This window comes from Crotalus tigris, unplaced genomic scaffold (assembly GCF_016545835.1).
Source record: "Crotalus tigris isolate CLP2741 ecotype Arizona unplaced genomic scaffold, ASM1654583v1 scf7180000018172.2679963, whole genome shotgun sequence".
NCBI classification, from domain to species: Eukaryota; Metazoa; Chordata; class Lepidosauria; order Squamata; family Viperidae; genus Crotalus; species Crotalus tigris.
Window position 1 is genome coordinate 368,884 of NW_024096864.1, and position 16,464 is coordinate 385,347.

The following is a 16,464-nucleotide window of genomic DNA, read 5'->3' on the forward strand; positions in this document are numbered from 1 at the left end:
TCCAATAATACTGGAAGTTTTAAAGAAGGGATTGGACAACCATTTGTCTGAAATGGTACAAGGTTTCCTGCTTGAGCCGGGGGTTGGACTATAAGACCTCCAAGGTCCCTTCCAACTTCTGTTGTTCTTGTTGTTGTGATAATGATGATGGTGATGATATTTGATCACCTGACTATGGGGATGCTGTGACAGTAGTTAAGTGCAAAGACCGGTTGAAGGTAATTTTTTTTTTTTTTAGTGTCATCGTAACTTTGAATGATTCCTAAAGAAACGGTGTTAATTTGAGGACTCTCTAATTCCAGACCAAACGAACCTTCCACTGCAAATCAGTCAGGAGGGAAGGAAGTAGACACGCATGCAGGCAAAGAAGTGGGTAAAACACTATGCTTTTCCATAGCTTTCTTGGCAGTCCAAAAGGTGCTTTTCCAAAAGGCAACTGGATTTTCTTTCTTTCTTTCTTTCTTTCTTTCTTTCTTTCTTTCTTTCTTTCTTTCTTTCTTTCTTTCTTTCTTTCCTTAAAGCAGTGGTTCTCAACCTGTGGGTCAGGACCCCATTTGGGGTCGAACGACCATTTCACGGGGGTCGCCAAACAACGCAGTCCGCCATTTTTTCCCCCTTTTCCTTAGCTGTGCTACTCCCTTGTATTCTATTGGCTTTTGAAAGCCAATAGAATAGACTCTCTTGAATAGAGTCTAATTCTATTGGCTTTCAAAAGCCAAAAGGAATTGTCCAGGCTGTCTCTGCCCTGCTGAGCCCGCCAAAAGTCCCATTCTGCAAACGGTGCTGCACCAGTTGAGTAGTCCTCGACTTACGACCGGTTGGGGGTTACAGCATTAAAAAGGTTGAGAACCACTGCCTTAAAACATTTCACTTCTCATCCAAGAAGCTTCTTCAATTCAGAAGCGAAACATTTCAAGGAAAAACAAGCTGGGAAAGTCCAAGTTGCCTTTTGGAAAAGCATTGTTGGGACAGCGTGACCTGGATAACCAAGAATCTCCATAGACAGCTTTCCCAATTGTTTTTTTTTCTTTCAATTAAACCCTGATTTGTTCCTTGAATTAAAATCACAGGAATATATTAACCTTACTAACATCTACTGTAAGGCTGAGCAAGGAAGTCAGCAAAGGTGCTTTGGAAAAGCATCTCCCCAGAAATGAAGCCTCTCTCCCTGTCCCTGGCTGAGTCCCCAAATGTCGGCCTAGCAGCCCCTCTGCTTTCACCAGGGAATGGCATGTAGATGTGCAAACAGCTGGGGACACCTGTGGACAAGTGCTCAAAGTAGCCGTGCAGCCCTGGCCAAGAACGTGTCTGCTTTAATATGTTGAAGAGAAACGCTTTGTCAGCACTAACCTGCTTTTGCAGAGCGCCTCTTTCGAATGCTTTGCATTGCCTAATATCCAATGCTTTCCCCCAGAGTATTCTTTACATGAAACATGTTTTAACTAATTCCATTCTAAATGGTTTTTACTGCATTTTAGTATAACACGCAAGTCCCCTGGACTGCAAGGCGATCCAATTGGTCAGTCTTACAGGAGATCAACCCTGACTGCTCTTTAGAAAGCCAGATCCTGAAGTTGAAACTCAACTACTTTGGCCACCTAATGAGAAGGAAGACTCACTGGAGAAGGGCCTAATGCTGAGAAAGATGGAGGGCAATAGAAGAAGGGGACGACAGAGAATGAGGTGGCTGGATGGAGTCACTGAAGCAGGAGGCGTGAGCTTCAATGGACTCCAGAAGATGGTAGAGGACAGGAAGGCCTGGAGGAGATCAACCCTGACTGCTCTTTAGACGGCCAGATCCTGAAGCTGAAACTCAAGTACTTTGGCCACTAATGAGAAGGAAGGACTCCCTGGAGAAGAGCCTGATGCTGGGAAAGATGGAGGGCAAGAGAAGAAAGGGACAACAGAGAATGAGGTGGCTGGATGGAGTCACTGAAGGCGTGAGCTTCAATGGACTCCAGAAGATGGGAGAGGACAGGAAGGCCTGGACGAACGTTGTCCATGGAGTCGCGATGGGTCGGACACGACTTCACAACTAAGAACAACAAAATATAACGTGTTTGGAACTCTGCACCTTGATATGGCCCCCGGGCTATTCAATAAAGATTATTATTATTATGAAACAGAGAAACTGGCACTGCAGTAGCAGTACTAGAAGGCTAAAAGAAAAGAATGGAAATGATTGTGAGTATCTTTCTGAAAAAAAAACTGGGGTTTTGTTTGTTTGTTTGTTTTAAAGTCAAAGGGCCTTTCTGAAAGGTAAGCAGGAAGAATATAATTGGCAAAACTGTTCTCTTTTCTGGGAAGGCGAGAAAGTGTGGGAAAGAGGTTCGCTGAGGGAATAAATAAGTCAATGAAATGAATTGCTGGTCAATTTGGATCTGAAAACAGGAAGTTCCTTCTTTGTATAAGGCGGAGTTTGTTGACGGGGATTCACAGTTACAAGATAATTAGTTTCGATGGTGTTAAAAGGGAATTAGGTTGAAGCCCCGAAAGAGAGCCGATAGGGTGGGCAGCTGATAGCTGAGTGGAAAACAAGATTCAGTGATGGCCATCACATTTTAGTTGCTGAGGAGCAGATAGACAATAATCATAGCTGCAAAATGTTTTGTTGATCTCTTGTGAGCATCTGGAGAAACGGTGGCAGGAATCAAGCTACAGGTACTGGTCAGCTTTTATGACCACAATTGAACCCCAGATTTTTGTTGCTAAGTGAGACATTTTAGGACCTTTCGTGCCACAGTTGTTAAGTGAATCACTGCAGTTGTTAAGTGAGCAACACCGTTGTTAAATGAATCTGGCTTTCCCATTGACTTGGCTTGTCACAAGGTCGCCAAAGAGATCACACGACCCCAGGACACTGCAATGGTCATAAATGCGAGTCAGTTGCCAAGTGTCTGACCAGGGGGATGCTACAACGGCCGTAAGTGTGAAAAACGGTCATCACTGCCTTTTTTCAGTGCTGTTGTAACTTTGAAGGGTCACCAAATGAACTGTTGTAAGTCAAAGACTACCTGAATATTCAACTAATCCTACGGGGATCTTTTTAAGTTCCTTTGTTTACAACAGTAACACCTCTGCAGTCTCACATCTAAATATTTTTTCCAACTTTTAATGCCATCTTAACCTGAATAAGGTTAATTGGGATAAATCTAACCAAAGCGATGGAACTTACCTTTAGTTGCAAAAAGATTTGTTTGGTTGAAGTGGAATATGTCTTCAAAATAATTATCTTTCGATGTCAAAGATCTTTAAAAAAAGAAAAAGATAAAACACTCCTCCCCCCCAAAAAAAACATTCTAAATGTTTTCTTTGTTGACTCTAGATTCTTGTTTTTCAAAGCTTGCAGTCGTTCAGCTTTACTTTGATGTGATGCTGTGAAAGCAAGGTCAGTTTGACACACAGGTCAAGGGTATGTCTTCCTTCAAAAAGCTGGCGGCTCTTTCAAAGTCTTTCTATAGGTTTTTTGTGGACTAATCCGTTGCTCTGATGGCCAGTGACTCAGAAGAAAGGTAAAAAAAAATCCAGAGATACTGTGAGACTGCTTTGTTTTTCTCCTTTGGACCTGGTTTCATGTCACCGGTTGTAAAGGTTGCTGAAGATCTTCTCTAGATGTTCTGCATCTTCCAAGGTAGTGGCTGACAGACAGTAGATTTTGGAATGAGAAGCATATACAGGCAGTCCTCGACTTACTACAATTCATTGGGTGACTGCTCAAAGTTACAACGGCTTTGAAAAATGTGACTTAGGACCATTTTCACAGTTATAAGCATTGCAGCATCCCCAGGATCAAAATTCAAATGCGTGGCGACTGGTTCATATTTATGACGGTTGCAATGCCCCAGGGATTATGCGATCACTTTTTGTGACCTTCTGACAAGCAAAGCCAATGAGGAAGTCAGATTCACTTAACAACCGGCTTACTAACTTAACAACTGCAGTGATTCAGTTAACAATAATGGCAAAACTCAACTAACAAATGTCTCACTTAACCACTGATGTTTTGGGCTCAGTCGCGGTCATAAGTCAACAACTACCTATATAAGTCTACTCATAAGTAATATTTTTCAAGTAGTAGGTACTCAAAAGTAACAAAATAGACCTGCCACTGAAGATAGCTTATTCCTTGCGCCTCAGGTGTCCATGGAGATAAGAAAAAAAAAAGTGACATTGTGATTATAACCACCCAGTGTAAGAAAACCAAACTTTTTTTTTTTCCAGAGGGGGCTTCCCTCATGCAATCACAGTCCCCATCTTTTCATGACAAGTCAAAACATGAGCAGCAAGTCAAAACATGAGCAGAACCATGACGAAGAAGTAGAGCAGACATGTCAAACACAAGGTCCGGGAGCCAGATGCGGCCCGCAAAGTGGTTTCATGTGTCCCGTGAAGCCATCCTGGAAACAGTGAGGGAACAGCCCCCACTGCCTTGGCCCTGGCCCAGGCCAGCCGGGAGCCAATGTACAATTTTGTGGTGGCCATCTATGCTGAAATGCATTCAGTCTTAGCTCCACGAGGCCGTCTAGAACAGTGGTTCTCAACCTGTGGGTCGGGACCCCATTTGGGGTCGAACGACCATTTCACGGGGGTCACCAAACAACGCAGTCCGCCATTTTTTCCCCCTTTGCCTTAGCTGTACTACTCCCTTTTATTCTATTGGCTTTTGAAAGCCAATAGAATAGACTCTCTTGAATAGAGTCTAATTCTATTGGCTTTCAAAAGCCAATAGGAATTGTCCAGGCTGTCTCTGCCCTGCTGAGCCCGCCAAAAGTCCCATTCTGTAAATGGTGCTGCACCAGTTGAGTAGTCCTCGACTTACGACCGGTTGAGTAGTCCTCGACTTACGACCGGTTAGGGGTCGCGGCATTAAAAAGGTTGAGAACCACTGGTCTAGAAACAACGAGGAACCAGCCCCTGCCATGTCGGCCCCGCCCCCTGGGTGCATGCTGGGGAGGTGTCACCCTTTGTGAGCAATGAAGAAATGCACCATCGTCTGGAAGTGGCCAGCAAATGGCCCTCACCTACTTCACATATCCGGATTGATGGGCTCCGGCGGAGGGGTTTCAGCAGGCAGTGAGGCTCCTCCAGTGGACCATGCCTTGGCACTTGCCCCGGTCCCACCCCCTTCTGCCAGAGACCCTCAGATCTCTCCCACTCCTGCCCAGGCCCCCCACAGGCACCCTTGACGCGAACGATGTAGAGCTGGCCATGCCCATCCAATAGGCCACACCCACTCCGTCCACACCCACCCAGTAGGGAGACCTGCACCATAGCAGCACCACTAAGGGGTGCATTAAGCAGGCATTCGATCCAACAGGTGGAGGGAAGTCATTGTCAGAAAGGGCTCATTCACTTAAAAATGTTATGGGCCGGGGGAACGCAACACAGCATGATGTACAAAGAAAGTCGCCATATTATACGTGATTACAAAAGGTTTGGTACACGTGTGCCTGGCTGAGAAATTCTGGGAGTTGAAGTCCACCAGTCATAAAAGAGCCAAGTTTGAAGACCCCTGGTTTAATACAACAGTGTGGTGTCTTTGAGGCATGTTGAACTAATAATTCCAGAGGTTTGAAAATAAAAGTCTAGGCAACATTTCTTTGTCTTTCCAAATTTGATTTATTATGTTGAGAAGAGTACAACAACAGAAATTGATGTGGCAGTATGACTTTTCCCATTATTTCCACATTAAATCCTGCTGCTAAAATGTTTTTAATTTTTCAGACGTGGCTGTTAGATAATACTTCACTAATAATGCAACACTGGAAACAAAATCTGTAATCTTGAACACCATGTTGATCATATAAATCCCACTGCTAGAGAAGAGTGGCTAATTTATTCATATCTCAACCAAGAACAATACAAGCAATTGTTTTGTTCACGGTTACACAATGGAATTGCCCAATAATGAAAGAACTGCATATATGTAATTTAGGACCTGTTTTTCCATCATAAAAAAAACATTAAATGTAAATATAATTATTGTGGGTTCTGTCCAGTACAGTCACATTTACAATAAGAAAAAAATGGCACTTGAACCTGAATTATTTCAACTGGCTGTAAGGGGTCTATTTTAAGTATAAAATAGGGTGAATCTAATCAATTGATTACTGTAATCATTATTCATCTTCTAGTCTACATTTTTGTTAAAAATTGGGTGGAAAGTAAATCTTGATAATAAATGATTAACAAGAGTAAACAAATGTTGTCCCTGACAACAGAATCTCAAGCTGCAGTTACTGTAAATATTGGATGATACACAAGTTCCCCGTTCTTTCAGTGAACTAAAAAAATATTTTTCTTCCCACAATATTTTATTGCTTTTAACAGTTCACTTTTTAAAAACTTTTTAAAAAGTTTGCTATGAAATTAGTTGAAAATGTGAAAGCACAATGTGTATCTGTAGTAAGGCAGGATATCAAGTTTCCCCTTCCCATTATAAACCTAGGGGCATAAGCCTTAAAAATCTTATAAAATCACAGGATAGTTTATAATGTCTTTTGTGCAAAAGAAGTAACTTAGGAATAAGCAAGGAACAAGTGAGGAAGATGCTGGAGAGTGGATAAATCCAGCCTTGGGACGTGGACAAATTTGCATGTGTTTCTGAAAGTGATAAATAAAAAGTACGTAGAATTCCAGATTTGCCTGCTGCTGATAAAGTTACATTCATCAGGAAAGATATGTTTTGGATTGTCACCTTAGCTGAATTTCCAAAGTGTAATCTATAGAGAAGTTTTAAAACTGATTTTTAAAAGGGATAAAGAATAAAAATCAGAAGAAAAAAAATCCATTTTGGAAGAAAGATAGAACAAGAGGAAATCCTAGCTTGGCTTATGTAAAACTTGGGTCTTCCTTCACATTTTGCATTATGGTCTTGCTGACTATCCCTCACTTCAGCCTTCAAAACTAAGACGTTGGACACCAAAGAGTTACTTTGACTCCTGAGCTAAAACATAAGAGTGTTGCAGAAACAACAAAAAGTCAAGCAAACAGAACTCGGATATCAATTCATCAAATAATTGAAGTAAGTTCATAGAACATACTGTCCTGCTTGGAACAGGGCGGGGCTGGGCATATAAAAATGCATCTGCCTGAATGAGTTCCAGTTTGTGCCAGGTGGGATTCCATGAATGGTATGCCAGGGTTGAAAAAAAAAAAAACCTTTTCTGGCCATAACCCATTTTATTTTAGATAGGAAAGACAATCTCACGACCACCTCAACTGATAACAGGTGGCTTCTAGATCCTCCAATGGTAAAACGTGGTTCCTGAGCTTCTGAGAATAAGACTGTTTCATCCAACTCAGCTTACTGGTGCCCAGAAAACTCACCAGCTGCCTTCACGCCTTTCCCTGATCCCAGTTTGAAACTAGGAAGTCTAAATGTTTGGGGAGATTCTCAATCATCCAGGTCATGCTTGTCCCAAAGGACTTTCTTGAAAATGTTTCATGTCTCATGGCAGATCCAGCACAGGCTTTAGGTACTAAACCTGGAAACTGTTCAATCTTTTCTGTGGACACTCATTGTTTGACAGATGTTTAGTGCTTTCTCCACTTCCTTCAGATTAAAGATTCTTTAGGAAGGCAATCAATTCTGTCTTCTGGTGAAAATTTACACCAAGACTACCCACTGTTATGGTTCTTGGCATGATGTTATGGTTCCGGCTAATGAAACACTTCAAAGAACTTCCAGGCATTGATTTTCCTAAAAGTCATTTATTGTTACAAAATGTCGGCACAAGCATAACGAAGGCTATGCCAAGATCTAAATTCTCTTCCCCTGAGCAATTGAATTATCAGCATGTTCCCTCCCTAAATTAGCTGTCATATATCACGTTATCCAATTAGTGTGAAGGTCAAAGGTTCCCTTCCTCTCTTTTTCCCGGGCTTTTCCCCCCACCCTCTTCTGCTCTGCATTAACTCTAAAAATACCAGACAGTTCTGCATATTGTCAAAGCAAGAATATACAGTATTTGCAGCGTTGACATCCACATTCTGGTACAACAAGCCTCTCTTCCATACAAACTTACAGCCATTATAACCAATCGTATTAAGGCCCCATCACCCAGCTGAGTACTGAAAAAGCCTGAGCTATTGATATGATCATGACTAAATAGCCTGAATACTTATGGTCTGTTTTAACTGCTTATCCCAAAGATGTTTTGCCAAAAGGCAACTGGGCTTTCTTGGTTTCTTCCTTAAAAATGTTTCACTTCTCATCCAAGAAGCTTCTTCAGTTTTGAACTGAACTAAATAAACTGTATGCTATTCAGGCTATTTAGTCATGATCATATCAATAGCGCAGGCTTTTTCCGTACTCAACTGGGTGATGGGGCCTTAATACGGTTGGTTATACTGGCTGTAAGTTTGTATGGAGGAGAGGCTTGTTGTACCAGAATGTGGGTAGTCTTGGTGTAAATTTTCACCAGAAGACAAAATTGATTGTCTTCCCAAAGAATCTTTAATCAGAAGGAAGTGGAGAAAGCACTAAACATCTGTCAAACAATGAGCTTCCACAGAAAAGATTGAAGAGTTTCCAGGTTTGGTACCAAAAGCCTGTGCCGGTTCTGCCATACTCAACCCATTAGGCATTCATGCTGACTCACAAAATTGGATTTCAGGGGTCTGTTCTACTGCAGGAAACATTTCTTAACAGATGAAATGCTTGCAAACATTTCAACTTTCCACCAATCTGATCAAAAGCTTCAGGGCTGCCAATAACCAGTACTGCAAATCTCTCAGCATTTTAAATTAGCAACCACGTGGAGTCTTTGGTGCTCTATGAGTTTGGCTGTTTTCTTGTAGATATTTCATGACCCAACTAGGTAATATCATCAGTGCTAGAAGGGAGTTGCCTAGTTGGGTAAAGAAACCTCTGCAAGATAACCACATGAAATTTTCCACAATTCAACCCTGAGCTATACATAATCCCTTCTATCGGTATGAACAACTGTTTTCTGACTTCTAAGAGAAATGTTTGAATGGCCAGTTTCAGTCTCAAGAGCTTTGCTAAAACCAAGTTAGTCCCCTCCATAACTGCAACAACCCACTGGCTTTGGCTACTGTGTCTGTACAACGCACCTACATTCTTCTTGTTACAGTACTGTAGTTGCTAATCCTTCATACGATAGACGATGACGTTAAGGAGAAATATCATGTGATGGAATGAAGGAGAAACTTCCCAGCCGTGAGAACATTTAACCAGTGGAACGGCTTGGCTTCAGAAGTTGTGGGTGCTTTATCACTAGAGGTTTTTCAGAAGAGACTGAACAGTCCTTTGTCTGAAATGGGGTAGGGTCTCCTGCATGAGCAGTTGGTTGGACTAGAAGACCTCTAAGGTCTGTTCTGATTGAGAATTGAATTGATTGAGAATTCTATCTTTAGCCCTTCCGTGTTACCCTTATCCTGTACACCCTGTCCTAGTAGAAATTTCACCAAAGCTAATATACATTCATAAAGAGAAACTCTGCAGGACTGTTTATCTTAGTAGCATGTGCGCGGGAACTGTACACCCATCCCCCTCTGTACCAGCTTACAAAACAAACTTCCTGCTGGCCACACGGGCGAGAGTACACTGAGGCTGGCGGTGGGCCAATGGAGCATGTTCCTTTATGCAATGCAGAATGGAGAGTGATGACTCAGAGGGCCTTTAAGCAACAACTGTTTATCTGAGCCACTCCCGAAGTTACTATATGTAGGTGAGCTCTGCCCAGGACTACGAGGAGTAGTCACAGAGTAATCGTAAGAATCTGAAATGCGTAAACAGCTTCAGAGCATCTGGTGGATTTCTCTTTCATGAACATTTGGCACATGCCGGACTTTCAATGCACGGTCATTGTGTGTCCTTTGTGCGCAGGCAAACAACATGTGGCGCTCTTCGGGAAATGGCCCACAATAAACAGAGTTTGTGTTGACAGAGAGAGGCACCGGGATTATGATTTCGTTCGGGTTTGTTCGTTTTAACTGTTCTAAATTAACAACTTTATCTTTGGTTCATTGATCTAGGAAGGAAATCCTGTGGTTTATGTTTCAGGTGAACTTTAACATATCCATAAAGTTTCCGTCACGTTTATCCGACACCTACAATCTGATTACAAAGGGCTGCTATCAAATATAAGGAAGGGGGGGGTCAAACAAACATATCTAGCATAGCAGGGAGAAAACTAAGTGAGAAACATGGCCTCTTTGATTCTTACTTTGGGGAAAAGGTTGTTTTTTTTTTTACTGTTCATTCTCATAGTTTTGTCTTTTAATACAATGTCTTTGGGGTTGGTCTTCTAGTACAAGTTTTCTCTCTATTCCTTTCATCTTATTTCCCATTTGGTCGCTTCCTTAATTTCTTTCCACGCTTGTTCCACATGACGTTGACACAAAGTTGGAACATTCCCATGATTTCTCTGATTTTCCTAAATAGATACCTTATCCTTTCTGGTCTGTTATTTTCTATTTGTCTTCACTCGGAATTCAGATATAACTCTTTATCTCTTTTCAGCTGTTACTGGATTAAGTTCTTTAATTTTCCCTAGATCATTCTGGCTTTTGCCAGTTTCTTTTTCCTCTTAAGCTATTTTCATGGCCTTGTTTGATACTCTGTATGTTGTTGCCTTCTGGCTCTGTTATACTGTATATTTGCTGGCTTCCAGTTTTATACTTTGGATAGGGTCAAAAGACTAAATCAATACAAATTCTATTCTGTTCTGTTCTAGTCTAGTTCTTCCCCTTTTACAATCATTTAACGTCTTCCCACAATTCCTTGGGCTCATGTCCACTAGGTACAGGACTTTGTCTCTCAATTTTACATACTTCTGGGAATGGATTCTAGGTTGCGCCTAATTGGGATCCAGTCTTTTCTAGGCTTTTTCAGTCTGATGTCTATTTCTGTGATTAAGAACCAAAGGACTGAATTGGTCATTGACAATTGTGCAATTCAGCCTAGAGTTTTTCCATTGTTGCTACAGAAGGTGAAATGTATATGATTTGGAGAGGTCCAGGTGTAGAACCATCTTTTTGTGCTGTTGAAAGGTGTGTCACATACCTTACTTCCTATACAGAAGTCTATTAATCATTGTCCTGCACCACTGGGGGTTCCTAGTTCAAATTTTCTAATGTTTTCCATAGAGGTCTCTCCAACATTTGCATTAAAATTGTCAATTATGAGAACACCTGTTTTTGGTGTTTAATCTATTACTCACTGTAAATTTCCATGGACTTCTTCAGCATCCATTGTTGGTGAATACACCTGTATACTCATGAAATGGAATGGCTGCCCTTGGATATTGATGGGAATTATGATGTCACTGACTGAGTATATCTTATTCTAGTGCAGTAATAAGTTTGGGGATGCTAATTGCTACTCCATTTTTTTCTGTTTCATTTCCAGAATACAAGTGTGAATTCATTTGATTGGGAATGTGCTATTCCTGTTTGTTTACTTCTAGACCTGACTGTCCTTATCGGTGTCACATAAAAAGACCGCAGTACAGATATTTGTTTAACAACCACAATCGGGACTGGCAACTTGGTCATTAAGTGAAGTGGTGGCTAAGTGGTGGCAACTTGGTCATTAAGCTAAGTGGTGGCTAACTGCTTATCATCTGAATTCAGCTTTCCTGTTTTACAGAACAGTGAAGGTCACAAATGTGAAGATGTGTTGCAATTACTTTTTCATCGCTGCATCATTGCAATCACTAAACTACGGCCACCTGTATCTATGTCAATTGAGACCATTTTATTTATGTTTATTCTAATTGTATGAGGGGCAAGGCCAGGTAGATTCTTTCACTTCTCTTGCTATTGTCTATGATTTCCACAACATGGATTTATGCACTCACATTGGTATATAATTATTGGAGGTGGCTTCACTTTCAATGGAAATTATTCCATGCCCAGAAAAATACAGTTTTACATTAGATCACCACTTTTGTTACAGAGATGGAGAAAATTGGAATTTGCATGAAACTGTTCTTTCCACACATGTCCTAAATCCTGTTCATTTGGCAGCTTCTGTCTGGAAAAAGGAAAACCTTCTCCAACACTTGCCTAATTAAATAAAATGTACTAATAAGAAATGGATGGATTTTTGTACAAGTCCATTGGTTGAATCCTACTTACATATTCCAAATTACAGAATAGCTCGGTGAACGTACACACTGTGTAATCCCTGGGTTTGTAAACAGGAAATGCTAATCAAGCAGTTATTTTCCTATAGGTAAAAACGCTTTGTCATGGCAACTGTCAAAACAAGTCGATGGACTAAAAAGAAAGAGCAAGTAAACAAATGTTTCCTGGGAATGTTTTTTTCCACATTGCCTGCAGCAAAAATTCTGAGTTCAAGAACTTGAATACAGTAAGCCCTAATCACCTTGTGGTAACAAGAGAAGATAAATTAAAACCAACATTGTCCTTAAAAAGGGGAGTTTTCAGGAACTGTCAGGATGCTAATTTAATAGCAAACGCAGGGCACATTTTCCGAGTATTGCTAATATTGAATAGTTTGGAGCCCACCCATTCCACTTTGTCAGTGCAACCACATTACAACTGCAGCTATTATCACTGCAATGTTGTAATAACTTTGGGCGATCTGCTTCTGCAACAGATCATATATTAAATGCATGCAGAGATAAAAAATAACTCTTATGAGATGTATTTGAGACGTTTTAAACGAAACGTTAAAATAATAAATTGAAAATGGTCACAGTTAAATTATGGGAAATTACGACAATCAGGAGAAATTATATGAATGGTTTTGCAACGTCTAAACAGTTCAGGAATGTACATCCTTCATGTTGGGCCGAAGAAAGTAGGCTGATTGGGAAATGCAAAATAGAAAGGGTATGCGAGTGGCAAAACAGCATTCCTCTGCTCTCAAATAGCATACCACATCCTTGATGTTTTGTTCACGGATGACTGTGGGCCTTTAAAAAAACTTTGATTGCAATCTTACACATTTTTTAATAGGGCAAATCTCACTGAATTTAATAAAGCTTCCTTCTGAGTAAGCATGCTTAAAATAATATATACTACATAGAGACGACAGCAAGTATGGACTAGAATTGGAATTTAGATAATGTTAAGGTCTGCCATTGCTTGACTGTCAAAAGACTGACCTCTGGATAAGACTATGCTCCATTAAGAAGCAGTGTTTATGTTCCTGCAGGAAGTCCTTCAATGCCATTGTTAGAAAGCTAATAGAAACAAACTGTACTACTGCGGAAAATGACTGATTTACAACTCAGAAGAGTCTTTAGCTGAATCTCCTGTATCATTTTTTTTTTCCTGCTCTGTTCAAAGAGTGGCACAAAGATACAGTAAGCAGCACATGTAGGCTTATTAGTTCAAATAAAAATAACGAAAGCCAGGAAAGGGATCATGGCTGAAACTCCCTTAAGAATCCAAGAAGTATCTTGAGATAAGCTCCTTTGGCGTCCTGCCATCTGCAGATGCATCTGCTTTCTGGAACTTCACTTTCACTTGTATGGAAGGAGAGCATCACCCATACCTGCCCTTTCACTCTCTGAAGCACAAGATCCGTGTTCATAGCTGGACTATGAGAGAAGACCTGCCATGTGGATGTCAGGGAGCCATGCCTAATGCTGGATGCTTAAAGAGCTAAACCAGATCCAAGTTGCATAAACTCCTCTAAATCATTAGGCAAATCCTGCGATTCGTTGAATGTAAGCTGAAGAAGAGAGTCAAAAACGGTGCATCCTAACCAACATTTTCCCATCAGTTCAAATGAAAATGACTGCCAGAAGGTAAACACAGAGCAGCTGCACAATCTCTAAAGAGGAGGTATTCTCTTTGGCACAATTCAATGCCTTCTCTTCAATGGTCTCAGAACGATGAAGGCATTCCATTTGGGGGAAAATTGTAAATTCTTTCATTGCATTGCCCATGTTATGCTAGTGGACTTTGATAACCCCACATAATTCCCTGATAATCCTGCTAATGTTTACAATTTTTTCCCCTGATGTACATGTGACCCTGTTCTTTTAAGCAGAGCCAGTTTTTACTATCTGTAAAATGATAGTTGATTCACTAATATGAATCTAATTTGGGCTAATTTGTTTTACAATTAGTGCTTATCTGTATATAATTTGTTTATACTATTAAGCTACACTGTGTACTGAATGGAAAGAAAGAAAAGGAAGGAAAGCAAAGAAAGCCAGAAAACAAGAAAGCAAAGAAAGGAGGGAGGGAAGGATGGAAAGAAGGAAAGAATGGAGGGAGGGAAGGAGGAAAGGAAGGCAACAAAGAAAGAAGAGGAAAGGAAGTGAGGGAGGGAAGAAAGAAAGAAAAAGAAAGAAAGAAAGCAAAAAAGAAAGAAAGAAAGAAAGAAAGAAAGAAAGAAAGAAAGAAAGAAAGAAAGAAAGAAAGAAAGAAAGAAAGAAGCCATTTCTGGAATGTGGAATAAAAGAGGGAAAAGACTTCTTGTCATTTTTTTTCACCAAAGTATAAACTATAGCACAGGAAATGAACAATGAAAATATAGTGAGTAAAACCATCCAAGAAAATGTTCTAAAAGATAACTATAAATTTTCCACAAGCAAATAGATATAATGTAATGACTAGATACACATAAACAATGTAAAACAGACATAAACAACAGCAAACAGGCAGTTATAGAAAAAAAATCTCTGTTTCACTAAAGGACCATTGAGTCTTCATATTCCCGGTGAAATAAACAGCATCATCTCCTGTAACCGAAATTAAATCTCAGGTCCAACATATAGTGAGGAATATCTCAAATCTTACAAAAACGTGATTAATCTTTGCTTTTCCGATAATACATAGCCTTGAGTTACACTGATGTGAACTAACAGAATTCCTTTCAATGAAGATGCCCAAGTTCTAACAACATTTCTGTCTTTCATCAGATGAGAATTAATTGGATACTTGCATTCCTCTGATGCTTTACATATGTTATCAAAATGATTATTATTCAACAGGCTTGTTTTTGCAATGTTCTGTTCTTAACTGCTAGTAGTCATGTAGGCTTTCAACAATTGCATTTTCATTATTTGCTCCTCTTTGCTGTGTCACCAGGTTTATGCTCATATTTAAGGGAATAGTCATCTTTGTATTAGGTTTCCCACCCGCCAGATATCATCTTATAGAAGTAGTCTGGTCAACAATTTCTACTCTTGACTTTTATCATCCCTATTGTTCTTTTTCAGGTATCACAGATCTTAAAAGCAGCTTTGGTGGTCAAAATATCTTGTCTGCAGGGGAAACACTAAGCATTCCTTGTTTACTGAACAGATTTGCAGCCTTCCGGATACCGAGAGTCTCTTACGTCTCTGATACGTTTCAGTTTTTAAAGAGGAGCTTTTAAAATAAGCCCTCAAAATCAGAAACGCAACCACTGCAACTTCCTCAAATATGATGACCTCGGTTTACTCGAATTCAGGGCCATGGGTGAACTTTCCACTGTATTTTACACCCCCAATTTAACATTATGCAAACGTACTGAAATAACAAGGCAATGGATAAGGCATTCTTTCAAGCTTTTTATGAAACCCCCCCCCCCGCCTTATTGTCTCTTTTTATTTCAGGGTTAACAGATGTCAAGGGGGGGTAATTGAGAAGCGCGTCTTCAGCCTCCTCCTCAGAGCGCCGGCGCGTTGTACACGTGTTCGCGCTTTCACACGTTCCCACTACCCCCGCCGCCGTGGCCTGGGCGTGGCCCGCGCGGCCCCGGGGCACGTGGTCGAAAGTCCCGCCCCGCCCCTCGCGCTTCCCAGCAGAGGCGACGGTTGGTTTCGCGCCCCTCCCGCCGCTGCCAGCGCCGCCGCCGCCTCTTCCAACGGTCGCCCGCGCGCCGACGGGTTGTTTACTTCGCCGGCGGCTCCACCCACTCCTCCTCCCCCCGGCCCTCGCGCCTGGCTATTGGCCCTCGCCGCGGCCAATCCCGGCCCTCGCAGGCCCTCGAGGCGGGCGCGGCGAGAGAAGGCGGGGTGCGTGTGTGAGGCGCCGTTCCTTGAAGAAAAAAAAAGTTGTAAAGGGGGGGGAGAAAAACATCCACCCTTCTCCGCCAAAATGCCTTCCTGCCCTGCTGATTGGCCGGCGGCGAGGGCATCGTGCCCGCCGATTGGTTGCCCCAGCTGCTGCTCCATCTGCAGCGGCCGGCCTCTCTGTGTATGTGTATTTTTTTTTTTTTTCTCAGTCACTCATCTTACACGCACGCACGGAGCGGCTCCGGCCTCCGCCTGGCGTCGATTCCACTGTGTGAGACGATGATTGGACGGCGCCCAAGCCCCTCCTTCCGTGCCTTCTTGTCTCTCAAAAACACACACATTACACACCTCGGCGACGGCCACCCCCCCCCCAACTATTAATCACTCCCGCCGTTCATTGGGCCGAGCGGCCGCCCGTCCTTCTCAAAGAGGCGTAAGAACCCACCCGCCAGCCAAGGGCGGGGTGACTGACGATTGGACCCTCTGAGCAAACTCCGCCGACTCCCATTGG